At 46.9% G+C, this 21,643-nt stretch overlaps 1 long non-coding RNA gene across 4 annotated transcripts; it reads right to left on the bottom strand.

Moving 5' to 3' along the window:
- Window positions 1–1,235: 1,235 nt before the first annotated feature.
- LOC103693320 (uncharacterized) lies at window positions 1,236–20,342 on the bottom strand. 4 transcript variants are annotated; one of them, XR_015631210.1, is made up of 11 exons: window positions 20,200–20,326; window positions 19,496–19,607; window positions 19,222–19,392; window positions 18,427–18,636; window positions 17,568–17,719; window positions 16,604–16,788; window positions 15,359–15,452; window positions 13,814–13,914; window positions 10,558–10,630; window positions 5,393–5,647; window positions 1,236–1,732 (listed from the first exon to the last, which is right to left on the bottom strand). It is a non-coding gene; the product is annotated as an uncharacterized LOC103693320 (long non-coding RNA). The 4 variants fall into 4 exon arrangements; XR_015631209.1 differs by lacking the exon at window positions 1,236–1,732 and adding an exon at window positions 2,729–3,719 and having other exon boundaries at window positions 19,837–20,342; XR_015631211.1 differs by lacking the exon at window positions 1,236–1,732 and adding an exon at window positions 2,729–3,719.
- Window positions 20,343–21,643: the final 1,301 nt, after the last annotated feature.

The raw sequence follows: 21,643 nt of genomic DNA on the forward strand, positions 1-21,643 counted from the left end.
TAGGTTCAAGCTGTTGGTGATGGGGAGGGTTCAGGACCAGAGACAGATTGTGAAGAATTTGGGCTGTCATTCACGGAGGGTATTTTGTGTACAAGTGTGCATGTACAAGTGCTTTGAGAAAAGGTCTCACTGAGTAGCTTCTGACTATCCCAGAATCATGTAGACCAGGTTTGACTTGTACTCACGTACTGTCTCCTGTTTCCCTGTGCTGGGATTTGTGATGCTGCCGTGCTCCCCTCCCCTGTCCCGCCCCCCTACTCCCCATCCCCATGGATGAGGAGGTGAGGAGGAGGGAGATGGTTACAATGTCACCAGGAGGATCTAATTCCTGGAACCTGTGCCGGGCATGGAAGAGAGAAAAGAGATTCTAACTTTTACTTCTTAACTTCCTGCTGTGTGCTGTGGAGAGATTGCTATTTGGCCTATTTCGCAATCATATTTTCCACGAAGGGGTGGGGTGTGTGGTGGGGGTGAAACTTAGTATTTCAGCTTCCAGGCTGGAAAGGTTGAGAGGGCACTTTCCCACTAGGTCCCTCCGGAGCGGTCCTTATCGTTGTTATTCAAATGTGTCGTAACTGAGACAGATCCCAGGGCTGCTGGTGCCTCTGAATCTCCCATGCAAGAGATCTGACTTTCCACTTTCAAAGAGGAGGAAGTCATTAGGGGGCTATCTTGTCCAAGACATCATGTCAGTCGGGAGCAGAGAAGGCTCAGCTAGTTTAATTTTTTGTTTTGTCTTTTCTACCCACCCTGTGGCCTTGCCAACCCCGGTTGTTTGTCTGGCTCCTGGAGGGTGTGAGCAGCAGGCGATGCTGTGTGCGGTTTCCATGGCAGTGGGCCGCTGGGGACACGTGGGGAATGCACAGCCAGGTGGCTGGCGCGGGCTCACCTGCTAGGCTCCTGGCAGCCGCGCGGTATCGAGGAGACCTAGGCTCCCCTTTCCGCTTCTCTTTAGTTCCTGGAGCTCTGGTTACTGTCTTTATGAGTCTGAGCTCTGTGTGAGAGAACTTTAAAAAGTTCCATGTGACTTTATCTGGGGAGCGGACCGAGTGGCAGCGATTCAGAAGGCGAGGATGGAAAGTACCAGAGGCGAGGCTGAGGTGCCTACAAAAAGGAGGCATTCCACAGCCAGGCTTCCCAGCACAGAAAGGCCCCCCACCCCCACCCCCACCCCAGGGTTCTTTTTGCAGTGCCCTTGACACCAGCAGGCACAATTCAAGGGCTGGCCATCAATGTTTGAGTCAACGTTTGATCTTTTTATTTAGGGAACTTGGGAAGATGTTGGTGACTCCCTGAAGCCTAAAGATATCAGTTTAATCACTGCCCAATAGTTTTCTAGTGAGGACTCTTTATCCAAGGATCACTAGGGTTTCAGGGTGGGCGAGGGAGGGAGCCCAGAGGATCTCAAACAGATAAAGATGTAAAAGTTAAGTCCAAGTTCACAGCGTGCTTTTCCAGCAAGTTCTTGCTGTTTCCAGTCAGCAAACTTGAGTCTGCTCTTTCTAGTCCAGTGGTACCGGAAACATGGTGTATGGAACTGGGCCCTCAGGAATGCTTGGAAGAATCCCATGACCAGGATTGATGGAAAGGCTTGGGTACTTGGATTGTGGCTCAGAAAATGAAGATGCATTGTATGGAGTCTGACCAACACGGCCGTGAAGGCAGGGATGGTTGGGATCTCGGGAATGTGGGGCCAGAGATCTTGAAGAAGTAGTCTCAAAACCATGTTTTTCTTGAACACAGGAAAGAATCAACAAGAGTAGAACATGTTTTAGTGTCAAAGTGTTAGATCCCAGCCCCGCTAGGCACCCCATCCTCTCCCAGAAATCAGGCCACACCTCCTTGCTATTTCCTAACTATGGTATCTTCAGCCCTCCTCCAGCTTTTGAACAGAAGCCTCTCTTTCTTTCTTCAAGGCTATCTCCGGCCCTCTGGCATGTTGCTGTATTTCTTAATGCTCTTCCATCTAAAGTGTCAATCATCACTCTGACTCTGGTAGTAGGCTCCCCTCATAAAGCCCATTCTAAAGGGCAATTTCATATCCTTTCCCAAGCTTGCCACTCTGGCCTGCATAAAAGCTGATGTCATCTCCTCAAGGAGCAAAATATTTTTTGTTCTAATAATCTGTCATTAAACCTTGAATGGACACAATGAAAGATGCTACCCCACCTGCAAACTAAATAAATACCTTTCTTCAGCTTCACATTAGGTCCGGGTAAGGAAAAGATAGTAGGCAAATCAGGCCGTGAAACCATTCAATTGGGCAAGTTTTTGTTTTCGTTTTTTTCTGAGACAGGGTGTGGTGGTTTGGATGAGAGTGGCCCATCCAAAGTTTTGAAACTTTGAAGTTTCAAAAGACCACACCATTTTCGTTGTGCTTTCTCCGACACATGTTTAGAGGTGAGATGTAAGCTCTCAGCTATTGCTCTAGCATCATGCCTGCCTGTCTGCCTGCTGCCGTGCTTCCTGCCATGATGGCCATGTACCAATCCTCTGGACTGGATTGGTTGGTAAGCCCCAACCAATTCTTCCTTTTATAAGTTGCCTGGGTCATAGTGTCTCTTTAGGGCAATAGAAGACTAAGACCCAGAGTTCCACTGTGTAGTCTTGGCTGGCCTTGATCTTGCTTATAGATCAGGCTATCCTTGAATTTACAGAGATCCACTTGATTCAGTTTCTGGAGTGTTGGGATTAAAGGCATGTGCCACCACACTTCTGTGTGCAAGTGTTTTTTTTTTTTTTTTTTTTGGTTCTTTTTTTCGGAGCTGGGGACCGAACCCAGGGCCTTGCGCTTCCTAGGTAAGCGCTCTACCACTGAGCTAAATCCCCAGCCCCAAGTGGTTTTTTTTTTTTTTTTGATGAATTATGATGTTTGTGTCTCCAAGGTAGGCACTGGGTGACCAAGCAACTGTCCCCATGACACCAGTAAGCTGGCTGGAGGATTTTTGTTCTATCTAGCTACAAGTGGGTAGGCAAGAAACTCTATAAAAGTCGGTTTGGGGATGGAGGATGTAGCTCATTTGGTAGGGGGCTTTCTACTTAGGGTCCTAAGTTTGATCCCAGGGTCATATAAATCCACAGTGGGTGGTGCACACTTACAACCCAGTACTTGGAAAGGAAAGGCAGTTTCAGAAGTTTAAGGTTATTTTCAGTTTGAGGCTAGCCTGGGATACAGGAGATCCTCTCACTCACAAACAGAGGAACGAACAAACAAAGTCTCTCGCAGCTTTCTTGTTGTTTAGTGCTTGGTTGAAGTGCAGCGGCAGTGGGAAGGCAAAGGCAGTTGACAAGCGGCCTTTCTAGAGCTACAGTCTTCCTGCAGGACTTGATATCCAGACCTTAGTCCTGGACAGCCACCAGTGTCTCATCTCTTAGCCCGGGATCAATCATGCCCTTGCTCCTTAGTACTAGTGACAGTGGCCCTTCCACCACAGAAGTGGCTCCCTGGCCAAAGTGGACATGGTTCACTCAGGCTTGTGACCGAAATAGTCTGGTACAAACTGCTTCACAGAGCTTTGACTGAGCTGTGTTTCCAGGGGCCACGCAGTCAGTGCAGCTTCGTTAGGGTTGCCTCAAGGTATCTGGTTTGTTCCAGATGGCTCAGGCTGGCACGGGGTAGTTGTTTGACCCATGGTCCTCTTCTCTAGGCAGCTCAGCAGCAAGGGAGTGTCCCACAGCTGCTAATTAGAGTTGGATGGCCTGATCCTAAACATCTTTGTCTGTTTATAGGAAAACCAGTATCAGAAAGAACACGTACAATAAAGTTTAAGAACTCTAAGCAGTGTTAATACCTGACATCCATCTAATGCCACGGAAGTGCATCTCCTTCAGTTGTTCTGTGATGGGTTATAGGGAACCAAACAACCAGGGAAAGGGTAGTGAAGCCCTGGGCCTGGGGTTAGAGGTTGCAATAGAAGGGTTAGGATCTGTGGGGATGGAGGTGGTGGGGCAAACCGCTCACAGGAAAGACCTTCAAACAAGATGGAAGGGAGAGGGAGAGAAGGTGTTTTTCTGAGAGCTGCTTTGGCTGGTAGATAGAAGAGGGTAGGCAAGGCTGTCTTGGAGACAAGGAATTCAGAGAGACGGCAACAGGAGAAGCTGGAGAGAGAACAAATAAGGATTTGGAGGGAATACGTGTTAGACTATATAGATCTTTCTCTACTGGGACCCATGAGTGGGCAGAGGGAGGGAGAGAGAGACAGAGACAGCAGAGACAGAGAGAAAGAGACAGAGACGGAGAGACAGAAAGAGACAGAGAGACAGAGACATAGAGATGTATAGAGAATATAAGGATTGATTGTAAGAAACTGTTACACACTGCTTAGACATGTCTCAGCCCTAAGGCAGACCATCTGGTACGGGAGGTTGAATTCTCAGGCAGGAGCAACACCGCAGACAAAACTCTTTCCTTAATTAGGGACACCTTAGATTAGTCTGTCTGTCTGTCTATATCTATCTATCTATCTATCTATCTATCTATCTATCTATCTATCTATCTATCTATCTATCTATCTATCCATCCATCCATCCATCCATCCATCCATCCATCTATCTATCTATCTATCTATCTATCTATCTATCTATCTATCTATCTATCTATCTATGCATGAGACAGGGTCTCACTTTGTAGCCTTGCTGGGCTGGAACTTGCTATGTAGACCAGGCTGACTTGGAACTCACAGCAATCTAACTGCTTCTGCCCCGGGAGCAGTGGGACTGAAGATGTGCTCACCGCCATGTTCTGTGCTACACAGCTGATTTTATCTGTAGCTGTGCAGATTAGATTTTTTTTTTTCCTGCGGAAGGGTTGCTGGGTCCTCTGTTGAAGGCACACCCTGACTTTTCCAAAGATGTCTCCATGGAAGCCCTGTAACCTTCCCACATGCAGGCCAAAGAGGCTTCTGTGTGATGTGATGATACTGATGATCTGGACGGGGGAAGTCGCCCTAGAGCATCAGGGGAAGGTCCCGAGAAGTCACAAAAGGTCTTCCAGGGGGAGGCATGACCATGGAAGCAGATGGTGGGATGGTGCAGGATCAGGAGTCCAGGAATAAAGGCAGCTGCTAGATATAAAGAAAACAAGACCCCCCCACCCCCTCCACCCCCGCCACCCCGACCCACGAAAGCACTTGAGGACAGGCAGGCACCACTAAAATAAGCAATGTGATGGAGGGGTGGGAAAGATAGAAAGATAGTGCGGACACCATGAAGAGAAGCCGAACTGGAGATGTGATGGTGGCGACAGGGAGAGAGCGCTGAGGGGGACATGCTGTCATTGCCTAGTAGAGTCTGAAGCTTATTCAGACTCAGCCCCAGAACCTGCTGCCCGGCTTCAGGATCGCCCTGGATCCGGGCAAGGATGGAAGCTCGAGATAAAGAAAGGTTCACTCACTGGATTGGACCTCCCTGAAGGACCACAGTGGTCCCCGAAGCCACTGGAGGCCATGTTGGTGACTGTGGCCCATGCGGTTGCCTCAGGAAGAGATGAAACCTGAGATCCATGAGGACTTAAGCGATCTGCGCAGCTGCATTGGTGATGTCCTCAGGTTTTGCTGCCTCAGGGGCCACTCGGTATGACTAGCATGTAGAGCCACCTGAGGCCATGCTGAATCCTGTGACGATGCTGAGGGCCACGAGTAACCTGAAACTGTCAAGGGTTAAGTTAATAATCTGCAGCCCGTTGTTTCCATTGAAGACCATGTTGATGGGCTATGTTAATGCCCATACAGGAGGGAAAGCAGGACCCACTCAGTGCAGGAGAGCTGGCCCCGCCCCGCGAAAGCAGGCCCCACCCCTTCCATCAGTCGGCAGGGCTCTCCTCATTTGAAGGTTTCTGGCCCAAAGGCAATCAGAGAATGTCTTTTTTGGGGTGGGAAGGGGGGCAGGAAGGGGAGGTGGCCACTAGGAATTTGACCATGCTCTAGTGAACCACACAAAATGGACTTGTTTTTTCCATGTTTTTGGCGGGGAGGTCATGGAAGAAGTGGGTGGACCTGGAAGGTCTGAGAGGCGATGGCTATTGGAGCCATTGATGTGAAACTCCCAAATAATCAATTAAAATATATTATTAAGATAATAAAAAAGAAAACGGATTTTCTCCCAAGACCTCTGGAAGAAAGGCAACTCTACCAAGCAATTTTAAACATCCAACCTGCAGTTCTGCAAGATTTGCTGGGTTTAAGAAAAAAAACCAAAGTGGGCTGGAGAGATGGCTCAGAGGTTAAGAGCACTGACTGCTCTTTCAGAGGTGCTGAGTTCAATTCCCAGCAACCACATGGTGGCTCACAACCATCTGTAATGAGATCTGATGCCTCTTCTGGTGTGTCTGAAGACAATGACAGTGTACTTGTATACATAAAATAAATAAATCTTAAAAAAAACCATAGCAAAACTGTGTGTGTATCATGTGTGCCATGGTACACATATGGAGGGACAACTTGCTGGAGTCAGTTCTCTCTCTCTCTACCCTGTGGGGATCAAACTCAGGTCATCAGGCTTGGTCCCAAGCACCTTTGCCCACAGAGCCATCTCACCTGTTGTTCTAGGTGACTACATTTATAGTTTCTTTCTTTTTCTTTTTTTAAAAGATTTATTTATTTTATGTATGAATACACTGTCGCTGTCTTCAGATACACCAGAAGAGGGCATCACATCCCATTACAGATGGTTGTGAGCCACCCACCATGTGGTTGTTGGGAATTGAACTCAGGACCTCTGGAAGAGCAGTCAGTGCTCTTAACCACTGAGCCATCTCTCCAGCCCTATAGTTCTTTTTATTTTAAAAGTTATGTTTCAGGGTGTGTGTGTGTGTGTGTGTGTGTGTGTGTGTGTGTGTGTGTGTGTTTGTCTGTCTGTCTGTCTGTCTGTCTGTCTGTCTGTGTCTCTTTCTCTCTGTGTCTGTCTTTCTCTGTATGTGTGTGGCTCCCTGTGTCTGTGTGTGTACCTGCCTGTGGTTGCTGCCTTTCTCGATTACTCTCCACTTTCGTATTTGATACAGAGTCTCTCCTTGAACCTAGGGCTTGGTGATTCAGATAGTGGCTAGTCAGGGAGCCCCAGAGAGTCTCCTGTCTCTGCCTCTCCAGCATGAGGTTACAGACACACACCACTGTAAGCAGCTTCTATGGGGAAGTGGGGGTTGAATTCAGTTCTTGGGATTTTTTTTTTTTTTTAATAAACAGGGTCTTACCATGTAACTCTGGCTGGCCCAGAATTACTATGTAGACCAGCCTGGGCTCAAACTCACAGAGATCTGCCTCTTCTCTAGTAATGGGATTAAAGGTATATATAGCACCATGCCTGGCTCCCCTGTGGTAACATTTTAGCAATAGAGGAGGAAAAAAATCTTTGGAAGATTACATATATATATTACATATACATATATATACATTACATATATATAATATATACATATATATATTGCGTGCATGTGTGTGCATGTGTGTGTACATGGGTGCATGTGTGTGCACGTGTATGTGTGTGTGTGTGCACGTGTGCGTGTGTGTAATTTTATGGTCTGTAAGTATCTCTAGTCTTTGAACTTGCCTCTAAATTGTTTGCAGTATGTACTGGATTCTATCATTCATTCATTCATGATTCAAATAAGATCATTTCAATGTGCTTATTTTATCTTCTTGGGAAATCATGGTTTGCTTCTCCTTAAAAATAAATATCTTCAACAAAGATGCCAAGGCTATTTGATGGGGAAAATGGTCCTCTGAACAACAAATCGTGCTGAGAAAATTGGATACTCACATGCGAAAGGGTGAAGTTGGACTCCCAGCTAACATCTTATAGGACTATCAAGGCAGACAGAGGCCGGAGAGGAGGCGCAGTGGTTAGGTGAGCACCACGCTTGCAAGGACTGAGTTTGTTCCCCGGCACCCACAGGGCAGCCACGACTGTCAGTTCCGGTGATCGGATGCCCTCTTCCGGCCTCTCCTGGAAAGCATGATTTTGCTCCTCCCCCATCTTCTCCTAGGCAGCTGCTGAGACTGCTGACTTGCCTGCCTTCTTTTATTTTTCTCTCAGGTTCCAATAAAATCATCCTGGAGTTTCCTTCTGAGCCAGTTTAAAAAATTCTTTTAAAAATTCTTTTAAGTTCAAGAACTAACAAAAGAACCCTGCTAACATTGGGCAGTCTATTGCTTAATAAAACAAAAAACAAACACCAAAAACAAGTGGGGATAGAAGTGTAGAAAATCCGAACCCTTGTGCACTGCTGGTGGAATGTTAAAAACGAGACAAAACAAATGAACAAACAAAGAGCAGGAAAGTGTAAACTACAGCACAAAACAGGTGGATGTTAAAAAAATCAACAATATACAACTGCCATTAGATCCGGAAAGTTACTTTGGGGCTCACATACAAAGACCTGAGATCGGGCACTTGGACAGATATCTGAACCTTAGTGTCCACGGTTACATTATTCACTCTGGGTGGAGGCCAGCGTCCATCAGTGAGCAAACACACGCACAGCATACGGTATGTCCATGCAACAGAATGCTACTCAGCCCTGAAAAAGCAAAGGAATTCTGATACCTGGGTGAATCTATTTTCTTTTTTGAGACAGGGTTCCTCTACTATGTAGCTCTGGCTGCTCTGGAACTCACTACGTAGACCAGGCTGGCCTTGAACTCACAGTGATCCTCTGTCTCCCAAGTGCTGAGATTAAAGACATTTACCACCACATCCAGTAAACACATGGATGGATATGGAGGACGGGAAGTGAAATAAGCCAGACACAAAAAAGTTAAATGTTCTATGCAGCACATAGAACAGTCAGTTCCTAGAGACAGAAAGTGGAATGGTGGTTAGTTACAAGAGACAGGGGGAGCGGGAAGTTATTTAAGGAGCACAGAGATTCAGTTTGGTGAAAAAGGCTTTGGCGATGTTGCTAGTGCTGGTTGCATAACACGACGAATGTACTTAGTGGCCCTGAACGGAACATCTAAAAAGATCGAAATGGTAGACGCCACACCATGCATATGCGCCACATCGAAACAATGAAAAATTATGCGGTAACAGACAGAAAGAGCTAGGTACAGAAGACAAGGGTGTGAGACCCAATCTATGCATAACTGGGGTCTACAAAGGAGGCCAGCCCAAAGGGAGAATAATTACTTAAACACATAATGTAAGAACACTTTCCCCAAACAAAGATTTTAATCTACATATTGAAAAAGCACACAGCATCCCAGAGAAAACCGCCACAGAGTGTCAACACTGACAGATACCCTCTAAAACGATGGGACATGTAAGATGAAGAAATTTGGCTACAGTTAGACAAAAATATTCCTGGAGGGAAATAAAATCAGGTTGGCATCACACTTCTTCACATTAGCATTCAGGAGACAGTGGGATAACATGCCCAAGCGATTCAATAAAGGGGAGTGTGAGCCAAGGGCTGTGCAGCTAAGCTCTGCTGCAGGAACGAAGGTTGAAAACCAGTTTTAAACACCCAGGAACATCAACAGGACAGTGGGCACGCGCATGCGCACGCACACGCTCGAGCACCTGCTGAGGACTCCGCCATCAGCAGAAGAGGGGCTGGCTGGGGAACTTCAGGGGGAGAAAAGTCGGTGGGTAACAAGTGTGCTGGGCTGTGGCTCTCACAGTGGCAGGCACAGGGAATAAATGTCACATTCAGATGAGGCGAAAGCAGTCAAGGCACAGAATGGGGGTGTGTGTGGGGGAAATAGAAAACGGTAAGTCTCTGAACACCTCGTCTGGTTAAAGACGACTTAAAGACGACTGTCATAAGCAACAAGGTCAAGTGCAGAATTCTGAGCCTATTGAAGGTGACGAAGGCAAAGGTGAACCCAGGCTTACACGGGTCACAGCGAGGGCGTGGGTGGCTGAAGTCGGGGATTAAGGGAGAGGAACGGGAAGGAAGAGGATGGAAGTTCAAAGGGGAGAAAGACAGACGGTGACAGAGACACAGGAAGAAAGAGACACAGGAAGAAAGAGACACAGGAAGAAAGAGACAAGGAGAAGAGGCAGAGAGAGAGAGAGAGAGAGAGAGAGAGAGAGAGAGAGAGAGAGAGAGAGAAACAGAGAGTACATCATTTTAGTAATAAAAAATTTAAAATGGAAAAGCAGCAAGCTGCGTGCCCACCAGATGGATATGTAAATAGAATGCAGAGATCATCCCCAATGGATATTATTTAGAATAATAATAATGAAACCCTGCTGTCGGGAGACAATGGGTAGACCTGGAGATTTAGTATGCTACCTGTGATGTACCGGACACAAGAAGACAGGAACTGCATGCCCTCTCATATGTGGAAGATAAGAAGACTTAACTTGAATATAGATACAGACTGCAATATGTAGTGGTGTGTGTGTGTGTGTGTGTGTGTGTGTGTGTGTGCACAACTGTGAATGGGTGTGCATAGGTGGTTCTTCAGAGCTCAGGCATCTTTTTACTGACAATCTCAATCCCAGTGCGTCCTGGGACTTGACCATCTGGCCAGTGAGCCCAAGGAATGCACGTGTCTCCAACCTCCCTACCCCCAGTTGCTGGGGTGTGTGTTAACACCTCTGCCCTCTTACACTTACCTACTAGCTCCCAAGTGAAACCGTTTTACTGATGATTCGAAGGACATTAGCTTCCCCCTCAAAGGATCTTTATCTAGATAAGACAAAGGACTCATTAGGCTCAAGAGTTGATGGCGGAAGAGGGGACATTTCACACCTTAACACAGAGAACACTAAAACCCAGAGCCAATGGCTGACATCCCTAATCTGTCTGTCCCCTCTCCCAGAGGCTGAGTGTTAGGACCCTTGGTTCATAGCCCTATATCAAGAGAACCTCTGTGAGGTGGCAGCCGGTGGAAGGGAGTTAGGTCATTAGGGGAACTCTTTTGAGGGTGGATATTGGAACATCAGATCCTCCCCTTTCCTCCCTTAGGTACCGTGAGATAACAGACTTCCTCTGCCACACACTTCTTTATTGACATTTTGTACTGTCATGGGCCCACCAGAATAGGGCAAAGTGACAGTGGACTGGAACTTCTGAAACTGTGAACCCACATGAACATTTCCTTCTTTTTTTTTTTTTTTTTTTTGGAGCTGGGTACCGAACCCAGGGCCTTGCGGTTGCTAGGCAAGCGCTCTACCACTGAGCCAAATCCCCAACCCCCATTTCCTTCTTTTAAGTTGACTGTCTCAGGTAGTTTGTCACAGTAATGGAAAACACACTGCCGCACTAGATAACAGGGAGGTGCAACTGAAGTCGGTGAGAGATCACCGCACACCTGTTAAAACGTGAAAATGCTAAGTTCTGGTGAGATTGCAGAAAATACTTGGTCACTTATACATTTTTGGTAGGAATGTGAAATGGTACTCCCCACTCTGGAAAACAGTTTGGCATGTTAAAAATGAACACATATGACCTAGCAATCCACTTTTGGACGTTTATCCCAGAGTCATGGAGGTGAGCGTCTGCACTGTTCACTCCAGCTTGGTTGGTGGTAGATAAACACTAGGGGGAAAGGAACCATGCTCTAGGGGGAATATGGCTAAGTAAACTGTCGCAGCCCATACAATGAAGTGGATTATTCAACACCTAAATCTTGGTGGGTATCCAGGGAACTCTGTTGAGCAAACAGGCCAACCTCGTAGTGCTACATTGTTTCATTTATATAACAGCATGGACACTGTATTAGTTTCCTAGGGGAGTTACAATGAATATCTGATGGCTTAAACAACAGATAGGTATACTCTCATATTTCTGGATGCCAGAGCCTAAATTCAAGTGTCGGCAGGTCAGCGCCCTTCCTGAGTCGTTAGACAGTTCTTTGTTGCTCTCTAGAGGGTGGTGAGATGGGAGACAGAGACAGGTAGATCTTTGGAACTCACTAGCCAGGCTAACCTAGCCTGCTGGGTAAAGTTCTGGGCCAGTGTGAGACTCTTGAAAACCAAAAGGTAGACAGTTGCCTGCAGACTGACCTCTGAGGTTGTCTTCTGACTTCTGATGTGTGCTATGCGGAACACCCTCACACACATACATGTGTATCTCCACACGTAAGTATACGCACGAACAAGAGGGACCAATAATAGCTTCCCCAAAGGAGTGAGTTCTCACGTTCACAAGACAGGGATGTTAGCAGTTGAAGCCACCTGCCATGCTGGGTCTGTCCTGGACACATTTACTCTGTCTCGCCACAAATCAAGTAGGACAAAGGCTTCATTGGACAATGTGGGACAGAATCCAGGTTCTACCGTGAGACCCACCAGCCCCCAAATCATGAGGTGATGTCTTCTTTAGATTTTTTAAAAAAATATTAATTTTGTTAAAAACATTTTCATTTTACTTTACTATGTGCATGAGTGATTTGCTATCCTGGGAACTTCTGGGAACCTCGAATTGTTTCAGAGTGATAGGTTAACAAAAAGCAGGGCACGTGCGTGCATGTCACGCACAGGTCGGACATGCAAACTTGAGCTGAGTTAAAAGGCAGGGACAGGCCTAGCAGGAGATACTTGTAATTATGACAAAGGACGGATGCGTGTCAGTGTGAACGGTGGCGGGCGGTCTCAAAGGTGGCCACCAGCTCTTTGTGTCTGCACTGCACAACCACTTTCTCCCATCCAGTGGTAAAAAAAATCTTCTGGTTCTTGTAATCTGGGTGGCCCCATGACTCACTGCAGCCAGCACAATGTAGAAGAGATGTCTTATGACCTCAGGATCCAGGCATTAAGAGGTCACAGCATCCAGACCACCATGTTGTGAGGAAGACAAGGCTGGCCACTGGGGGAAGCTATTTGGAGAAATGCCAAAGTAATTAGAGTAGCCAGTAATGAGAGTCTCCACGGGACATCCCACTCAGCTTGACTGCTCATGGTCATGGGGGTAACCCCAGGAAGTAGCAACTGGATCAGGAGACCCACCCGGCTGAGTGCACTGAACCCACAGAATTTCCAGGAACCGTTTGTCATGGTTGCTTTAAAGCACTGTTTTGAGGTGGTTTGTCTGACTCCAACAGCTGCCTTCTTTTATTGATTGATTGTATGTATACTTGTGTGGGTTGGGCACAAGTCACAGTATACGTATGGAGGTCAGAGGACAACTTTCAGGAATTGGTTCTTGCCTTCTGTAACGTTGGTCCCGGAGGCCAAACTCAGTTTGACAGTCTTGGCAGCAAGCCATCTTGCAGGCTGGGCAATGGATATTTTAAGCCCAACTTTTACGTTTGCAAGGAGAAACTAAGACAGTGAAGAGAAGGGGCTGGGGATTTAGCTCAGTGGTAGAGCGCTTGCCTAGGAAGCGCAAGGCCCTGGGTTCGGTCCTCAGCTCCGAAAAAAAGAACCAAAAAAAAAAAAAAAAAAAAAAAAAAAAAAGACAGTGAAGAGAAGCAGTGGCCTGTTTACGGTTGAGACAGAGACCCGAGATGAAGTCCTTATAGGAGTTCCAAGCGGAACTCCTAAGTCAGTTTGATCAAAGCTCCAAATCCACGCATAATCAGGTGTGGCTGTTGGGAAACAGGTTTGGTGGTAGAGAATGAAAAATTGGGCAGTACTGACAGGACGTAGTTTGGCATTGCTTATAGAGACAGGAAGCAAGGCTGTGTGTCCTTTGACCCAGCAATCCCACCCCCAGGAATCCATCCCACACACAGATATTCACGAATGTTAAAGGACCCGTGATTGAGGTTACACAGAGTAATTGCAAAAGCCTGGAGCTCTGCCAAGGGTCTGTGAACAGGGAACTGATTAAATAAACATGAACCAGGGCTGTGAGAAAGAATGAGAATGTGCTGGGGACAGATTAAGTCAATGAGGAAGGCGGGGAGCACTGTATAAATTACCTTACCTTTCTGTGAAGAGAGGGTAGGGAGTCGGAATCTTACGTGGGATTTCCCGTGTATTTGCATAAAGAAATGCAGGAAACAGACAACTTATGAAAATGGCTACCTGTGGGAGGTATGTAGAAGGCATGGAGTAAGTGCTAGAACTTCCCGGGTATTTTGCAACCTGCTTTACAGCTCTCTGTCATCTTCAGTTCTGAACCACGTAAACATACAACACATTAAAACCCAACCCCAGACAGTAAGAGGGGAGCAGAGACAGGACTGACTCTTGATGGATGGGGTTTCTTCTGAAGACGGTGCAGTGGTCTAAAATTAGATATCTGTTCAACTCTGAATATTCAAGCCAGCACTGAGCTGTACGCCTTACACGGGCGAATCCTGTGGCATGTGAAATGCATCTTTAGTAAAGGTGAAGAAAGGAAAGAGAGACAGGGCAGGGAAGCGGGTGGGCAGTGGGAAGAGTGCTTGCTTTCAAGCATGAAGACCCAGCTTCAGTCCAGAACTGTGTAGAAAAGCCTGGAGTGGAGGAGCATAATCCCAAGACTGAGGAGCAGGAGAGGACGAACACAGCCAGCTCAGCCTAACTGGGGAACTCCAGGCCAAACAAGATCCGGTATCTTTGTTTCTTTTCTTGTTGCTGTGATGTAACACCCTGGCAAAAGCAACTTAAAGGAGAAAGGGTTTATTTTGGTCCACAGTTCCTGAGGGATAACAGGAGAAAGAAGATGGCTGGTCACATCCCCACCACATCCAAAGAGGGAAGGGGGAAAGAGAGACCCATGATGAGGGTAGGGGAGAGGGAGGGGGAACAAGAAGTAGAACTTTGAAGCCAGTGAACCCCTTCCCTCCCTTCCTTCATGGAGGCTTCTTTTCCTAAGGATCTCATAACTTTCCCAAACACAGCTACCATCTAGCACCAAGTGTCCAAATACATGAGCCTATGGGGGACATTTTGCATTCAAACTACTATACTTCATCTCAAGACACAGGTGGGGGTCAGGGAGATGGCTTAGCATGAGAACATTTATCATAGGTAAGTAAGGGCCAGAGTTCCAATCCCCAGGACCCATGTGGAAGTCAAGGGGGTATTGTGGTCCATTTGTAATTATCAAATGGGAGAGAGAGAGGGAGTAGACAGAATCCTTGAGAGGGCCATTGAGCTCTGTGCTTAGTGAAAGACCCTGGCTCAATATATAAGGTGGAAAGGGATAGAGGAAGACACCCTGATATCAACCTTGGGCCTCTGTGTGTGTGTGCACATGTGTAAACATACTCACATACACACATGTGCCCCCACTCACGGGAGCACATATAAAGTCAGGCACACATACCATACACATATGTATAAAAAAGAAACCAAAACAAAGTAATGGTTCCTGGAGAATAACCCCCAAAGCTGACCTCTGACCTCCACATGCACACACATACATGTGTGCCCACACAAACATGTACTCACATGCACCAACAAATACAAAGAAATAAGACACTTTTAAAAATAAAAAATGGATATAGTCCAATTATAATATGTATGAACGAGTGATTCTCACATGCTTGGTAGTACAGTGCTGGACATAGTCCTAAGGCATCGGGGATGAGCTCAGGGCCCAGGATCCAGTTTGATCCAGTTTTGTCCTGGAGGTCCTAGACAGACAAAGAAGGGGAAGAAATCCATTGCGTAAGTATTTTAAAATCGGAAACTAAGTCGGAATTGTTATCTAATGATCTGGTTTTATGAGAAGAGAACCCCCACATTTACAGAGAAAGAGTCCTAGTGAGGCGGCAGTTGGGCAAGATGCTTGATATCTGATCAATATGTATAAATCAATTACCTTTCTTTGCTCAAAAGAAACAACAGTGGAAAAAAAATCAACTAACGGAAACAACAGCAGCAAAATAACAGGCAGCTTCCAATTAAGCTAGCAACTGTGTCGTTGGGGGGTTTCTGCAGCTCCCAGTCCAGCGACCTCAGCCCCACCTCAAACACAACAACAGAGGAGGGAAAGGGGCAGCCTGGGCTGGCGCCACAGACCCAGCCCACGGCCTCAGCAGTCAGCTGCTCAGAGTGTCCGAGTTAAGCAGAAGTGCAGTGGTTTCTTTCTTTATCTGAGGGAGACATGTCCACATCTCCGGATCCAGTGGTTGCTACACCGGTGGTGTTCGTCGATGTACCATGGTGTCCATGTGCATAGCTTATATCAGGTTTATTTTGTAAATTAGGCATGGGTTAGCAATATTAATAAAGTAGAACAGTTAAAATAATACTAGTTATAAGACATTTTTATAATATTATAACTAATATCTAATAAATTTAATAAATTATTCATTATAATGTTAATAAATAAATTAATATAACATAATTAATTATAATTAATTATAATATTATAACTAATAATAAATTAGTTATATGTGTTCTCTTAATACTTTTTGTTTTCTTTTCTCCTTATCCCCCCTCCTCTTTAATTTTTCAACAGGATATCACTCTGTAGCCCTGGCTGGTCTGGAACTTGATATGTAGAGTAAGCTAGCCTTGAACCCAGATCTGCCTAACACTGTTTCCGGAATTAAATATTTTTTATTACACTATTCTCTCTCTCTCTCTCTCCCCCTTCCACTCCACTCCCGTCCCCCCTCTGTGTGTGTGTGTGTGTGTGTGTGTGTTTGTGTGTGTGTTTGTGTGTGTGTGTCTTCCAGTGTGTGCATGTGCATTTATACCATGGTCAGAGGACAACTTTCTGGAGTCAGTTTTCTTCTTCTATCACATGGGTCCCAGATTTGATGGCAAGCACGTTTACCTGCTGGGCCACCTCACTGACCGGAACGGGCTCTCTTCCTTAAGATGGTCAATGCTGGGCTGCCTTCACAACGCCTTCCCTGGGGAGCTGTTGTTGCCTGACCCTGTTGAGAGCCTCCCACTCCTCTGTAGTAGGTGTCTCCATTCACACATGGCCCCAGCAGGTGTGGACATCAGCTGCACTTGCTAAGTGGGAGAGGGGAGCACGGACCTCAGTGGCTGGCTGCAGATGTCCCTCTCAGACTTCTGCACACAGTTTTCGGATGAATCGTACTCTACGAGTAGGTACTGGTACGGTCTGAATACCACATGTCTCTAAACTTCACTCATTGAACCATGACCAGCTGTGTGAGCTTGTTGGGGCCTTAGGGGAAGAGTTCAGGTGATGAGGCAGTGGTCTCAGGACTAGATGAGCTCCCTTACAAATAGCCCCAAGGGAGCTGCCATTCCTTTCCTGTGGGACACAGTGAGAAGCCTGGCTTTCGCCAGAGACTCTGCCAACACCTTGGTCCTCATTAGCCAGCCTACAGAATTTTGGGAAATACCATAACTGGTCAGCCAGCCCATCTATCCTAATCTGTTACACCACCCAGAGTGGGCATCGCCCTCTACAAACAAACCTTGGTGGCGGGTGATAGAGGGGACCCAGAGCAGCACAGAGTAGGAAGTGGAAGCAGTACAGATGCCCAATCAGGACTCAGGCTTACCTGAGCATCTAGGACGCTCCATCGATTGCCAAGCCCATCCTCCTCTGCTCTTTAACCTCTGGCCCTCCCTCCTCCCTACTTTCTTTCTCGTGCTAGGGTGTGTGCCTGTTCATGAACGTTCATTAAGCATAAGGAAGTTAACGCTTCCTTAACTGCTCTCTACCCCCCCCCCCCCCCCGTTCTCACAGGAGCGCTCACTTTGGTCTGGAACTCACCAGTTTGGCTAGGCTAACTGGCTATTGACAGCCAGGGACCCACCTGTCTCCGCCTCCCCAGGGTTGGAATGACAGGTGCTCATCGCTGGGGCCAGCTTTCATGCAGGTGTTGAGGTTCGAACTCAAGTCCTCACACTTGTGCAGCAAACCCTGATGACTTTTTTCTGCCAAGTGTCTGCCTTCTCCTCTGGCCATCTCAAGAGGAAGCAAGAGAGTAGAGTAACTCGAACTTGAAGTCTCTCCACAGCGAGTCACCTGACCTCATGTCCCCAAGCTGGCTGATGTGACCAAGAAGTCCTGGGTCGTTCTCCCTGATCAACAGGAAAGATCTGTCCCTGAGCCTTACTGCCACAAGAGGACACCAATTTCCCTACCACTCCTGAGGACAGATAGAGCTGCGCAGAACTGTGTGGCCAGTAGGGGCGTCTGTGCTGGGGACATGGGTGGGACCCTGAGAGGAGGGAGTTGGTCTTCCTTGGCTCATAGGTGCTGGTGGGAGAGTCTCCATGGGTGTCGCCTTGAGATAGAGGTACACCATGGATGTCTTAGTGTGCTTTCTGTGGCTGTCATGAAGGGGTCTGTCTAGTGGCTCAGGCCTCCCACTAGGTCCCACCTCTCAACATTGAGGCGTGTGTTAGAATTCTCTAAGAACGGAATGGTCAGAATAAGTATATTTTGCAAAGGGGATTTATCAGTATGATTCAGTCTCGGTAGTCCAACAACGGCTGGACAGGCTGAGAACCTGCTCAGCCCATGAGGATGAGTATCTCACAGTCCCAGTCTTGGCACCTAAGGTCTGGAGAGCCACTGATGTCAGTTGATGTTAGAAGGCAGAGGCAGCTGGGTTCTTAAGTCAGGGTTTGAAGGGGCAGCAGCAGCAACAACAGAGCAGATGCACTTACCAACAGAAAGTAAAGGTGGGTAGGTGGAGCACTGCTTTTTCCTAGGACTCCTTTACCTCTGGGCTGAAGGTCCTACATACACATGGGAGAGTCCCTTCCGTTAAAGCATCCTTGAAATCGTCTCACTAATCTGCTCTTAGGCATGTTGTTTAATTAGTTTCAGACCCAATCAAGTTGGCAGTCAAGGTTAACCGTTGCTAGAAGTTCAGCCTGGATAGGAAGGTTGGTTGTGATAGGACCACATTTCAGTGCTAGCTCTTCAGGCAGGGCATGCTGGCCTATCAGAGCTGCTCCTGTGAAGCGTGCAGAGGAAAACTCTGGGGCTCATCTCAAGACACTCCCTGAACCCACACGGGTCAGGAATATATGCTTTGAGTCTCTGTGAACCAGAGGCCCATCCTCACAAAATAATCCCATTTACCATGGCACCACGGAAGGAAACGGGGGGGGGTACTCCTCCTATGTGTGTCTCCCCAATATTTAGGAAAAAAGGGATGCTTCAGGTAGGATTTTGGCCACAAGGCAGAAGTTTTCATTTTTTTCCCCCTGGCTTTTGGATCCTTTTGGGGGCCTCTGGTGGGGATAGTGGCTCAGTGCAGATCTAACCTGGAGCTGAGCTGGAGTGGGCTTGCTCAGGCTCCAGACCCTGTGGGGTTAAGTATAGTGAACTGTACTCCATATAGACAGCAACTGGCCAATAACAGCATTATAAAAGTGCTATTTGTTCTTATCCAAAGGCCGAGTCAGCCCAGGGACAGGGTGGGAGGTCGCCCTTTTGGGCGTTGGTAGACAAACCTCATGAATCTGAGTGTTCTTGCCCTTCAAATCAAGCCCCAAACACGGAATTTAGCATTTCCATTCTGCCTGGGATTTGTGGCTGCTGCTGGGGCCATCTCAGCTAGCGAGCATGGCTTAAATGTCATGATGTAGTTTTCAGGTGCACAAGACAGTAAAGATCACAGCTGTCTGAGAGAGTGAATTTTAATTAGTCAAGGGATCCCATAAAACCTCCCTGGCCCCAAGGGAGCACTACCCCCCCATGCTTTGTTCAGCCCCGGGTATGTATTACCAACTTAGATGGCTGGTGATAATGCCCGAAGGACCCCTAGGGCTGCCGCTGCAAGAGTGGAAACTGGTTTCACTTTTCAAAGCTTATCTGTGAAGTTGCTCAGGCCAAATACCTCAGGGGAAAGAAAGAGGGTGACATAAAGACACTTTATGAGCAACGAACAATGCTGTGGGGCTTGTGGGGCTTGGAAAAGCGGCAGCACCCACCGTTCTTCCTCCCCTGGTTCTAGAAAGAACTGATTGTGCTAGAGGGAGGGCCGGTTCGAAGGATGTCCGCTCACCCATCACCATCTCTCACTTTCCCCGGCTTACTTTTCTATTCCTATTACTTTTAAAAATTACCTTTGAGGCTCTGCTGGGGAGAGGCAAGGGTACCCTTCCTCCTTGACACCGTTTTGTATGGGCCAGAGAATGATTTACGACAGCCGTTCTTTCTGTTTTTGAACGACCTAGTTCACTAAGAACATGGTAAGCCAAAGTAAAAGAGGAAATAGCAAGAGACAGCCGGGTATTTAAATATCATTGGATGGGGTGATCAAAACATCTAGCAAAAATCAACTGGGGGTGCCGGCCAGAATGTCTGATGAACAAAGGCTCGGTCAAAGCAAAGCGTCCTGTCTGGTAAGGTTTCCAAGAAGAACAAATAGCAACACACAGCAACGATGCCGTCCAACCGCTCACTCTCAACATCTACCAGAAACCCACTGGGGAAGTTGAGGCAGGTAGCAGGGGGTTCCCAACTGAGCCTTCTCTCCACATTGAGCTTCCCACGGCTGAGCTTCCAGAGTCTTTATCTCTTGCCCACTGTAGACATTTTTTTCTATCTTGGGATAAACAGTGTGACCTCTGTTGGAAACGGCTGACCTAGCTGTTCTCATGGATACGGTGTTTTGACTCTGTTCTGGCGTTCTCTTGCTTTGTTCTCACAGAGTCCGCAGGCCAGCCTATTCCCAAATAAGGAGCCATGGAGGACACTTTGTTGTTTCAAACATGCTTGGGTTTGAAAGTTGCAGTGCACTAGGGGGGAGGATAGGGGAGCAACGGCCCATCGTTCTGGAGACAGCACCTCAGTGAACTCAAACAGCCATCATTCCCATACACAGCACACATTACGAACACCAGTTTGGAAGTAACAAGTCCAAGTGAGTTCAGTTGACCATGCCCCAGCTGGGAGACAAGGGAATTCTTGGCCTTTGACACGCTTATAACTTCCTGGTATGAAAAGAAGCAGACTGTGGCCCAGAGTGTTGAGGTGACCCAGTCATGGGATGACTGAGGCAGGGAATGAGCCTAGAGCTTAGTGGGGAAGATGAGCATGGTGTTTTAAGAAGATGGCAAGGGGCTGGGGATTTAGCTCAGTGGTAGAGCACTTACCTAGGAAGCGCAAGGCCCTGGGTTCGGTCCCCAGCTCAAAAAAAAAAAAAAAAAAAAAAAAAAAAAAAAAACAAAAACAAAAAACAAAAACAAGAAGATGGCAAACTGTAAGCTGGGTCTTAGCAGACTCAGGGAAAAGGTTTGTCACAGGGCAAGGAGCTGGAGATAGAGCTCAGGGGAAGTGAATGTGCTTACCACACACAAGTTCTGGGTTCAATCTCCAGCACCACAAACCAAAATAAACCAAAGCAAACCATCAAACAACTAAACACACAAACAAATGCCCAGGTGAAACAGGAGACTCTTTTACCTCTTGAACCTTTCAGAACAAGAAAATTTACTAAGGAAAATTATAGACAATATATAATAGAAGAAATAGCAGGGCCAGAGAGATGGCTCAGCGAGCAAAGGTGCCTCCTGCCTGGAGGAGCTGAGTTCGATCCCTGGGACCCACGATGTAGAAAGAGAGAGCAGACTCCTGCAAGTTGTCCTCGGACCTTCACGTGTATATCATGGCAAGTGTGCATGCGTGCACATGCAATGAAGAAATAAAAATGTAATTGAAAAAGAAGAAATAGGAAATCTGGATGGATCTGTAGCATGCAAAGAAAATGTACTTCCGTAAAGCTAGAAAAATACTCCTATTGCACACACATGTGCAGGTGTGTGTACGTGTACACTCACACAGCAAAAGCAACAGTAGATAGAAATAGGACTTAGTCAAAATGAAAAACGCTTGCATTATAAAGAAATTGTCAGACTATCAGAAAAGTAA

Source organism: Rattus norvegicus, chromosome 10 (genome assembly GCF_021556685.1).
Source record: "Rattus norvegicus strain SHRSP/BbbUtx chromosome 10, alternate assembly SHRSP_T2T, whole genome shotgun sequence".
NCBI classification, from domain to species: domain Eukaryota; kingdom Metazoa; phylum Chordata; class Mammalia; order Rodentia; family Muridae; genus Rattus; species Rattus norvegicus.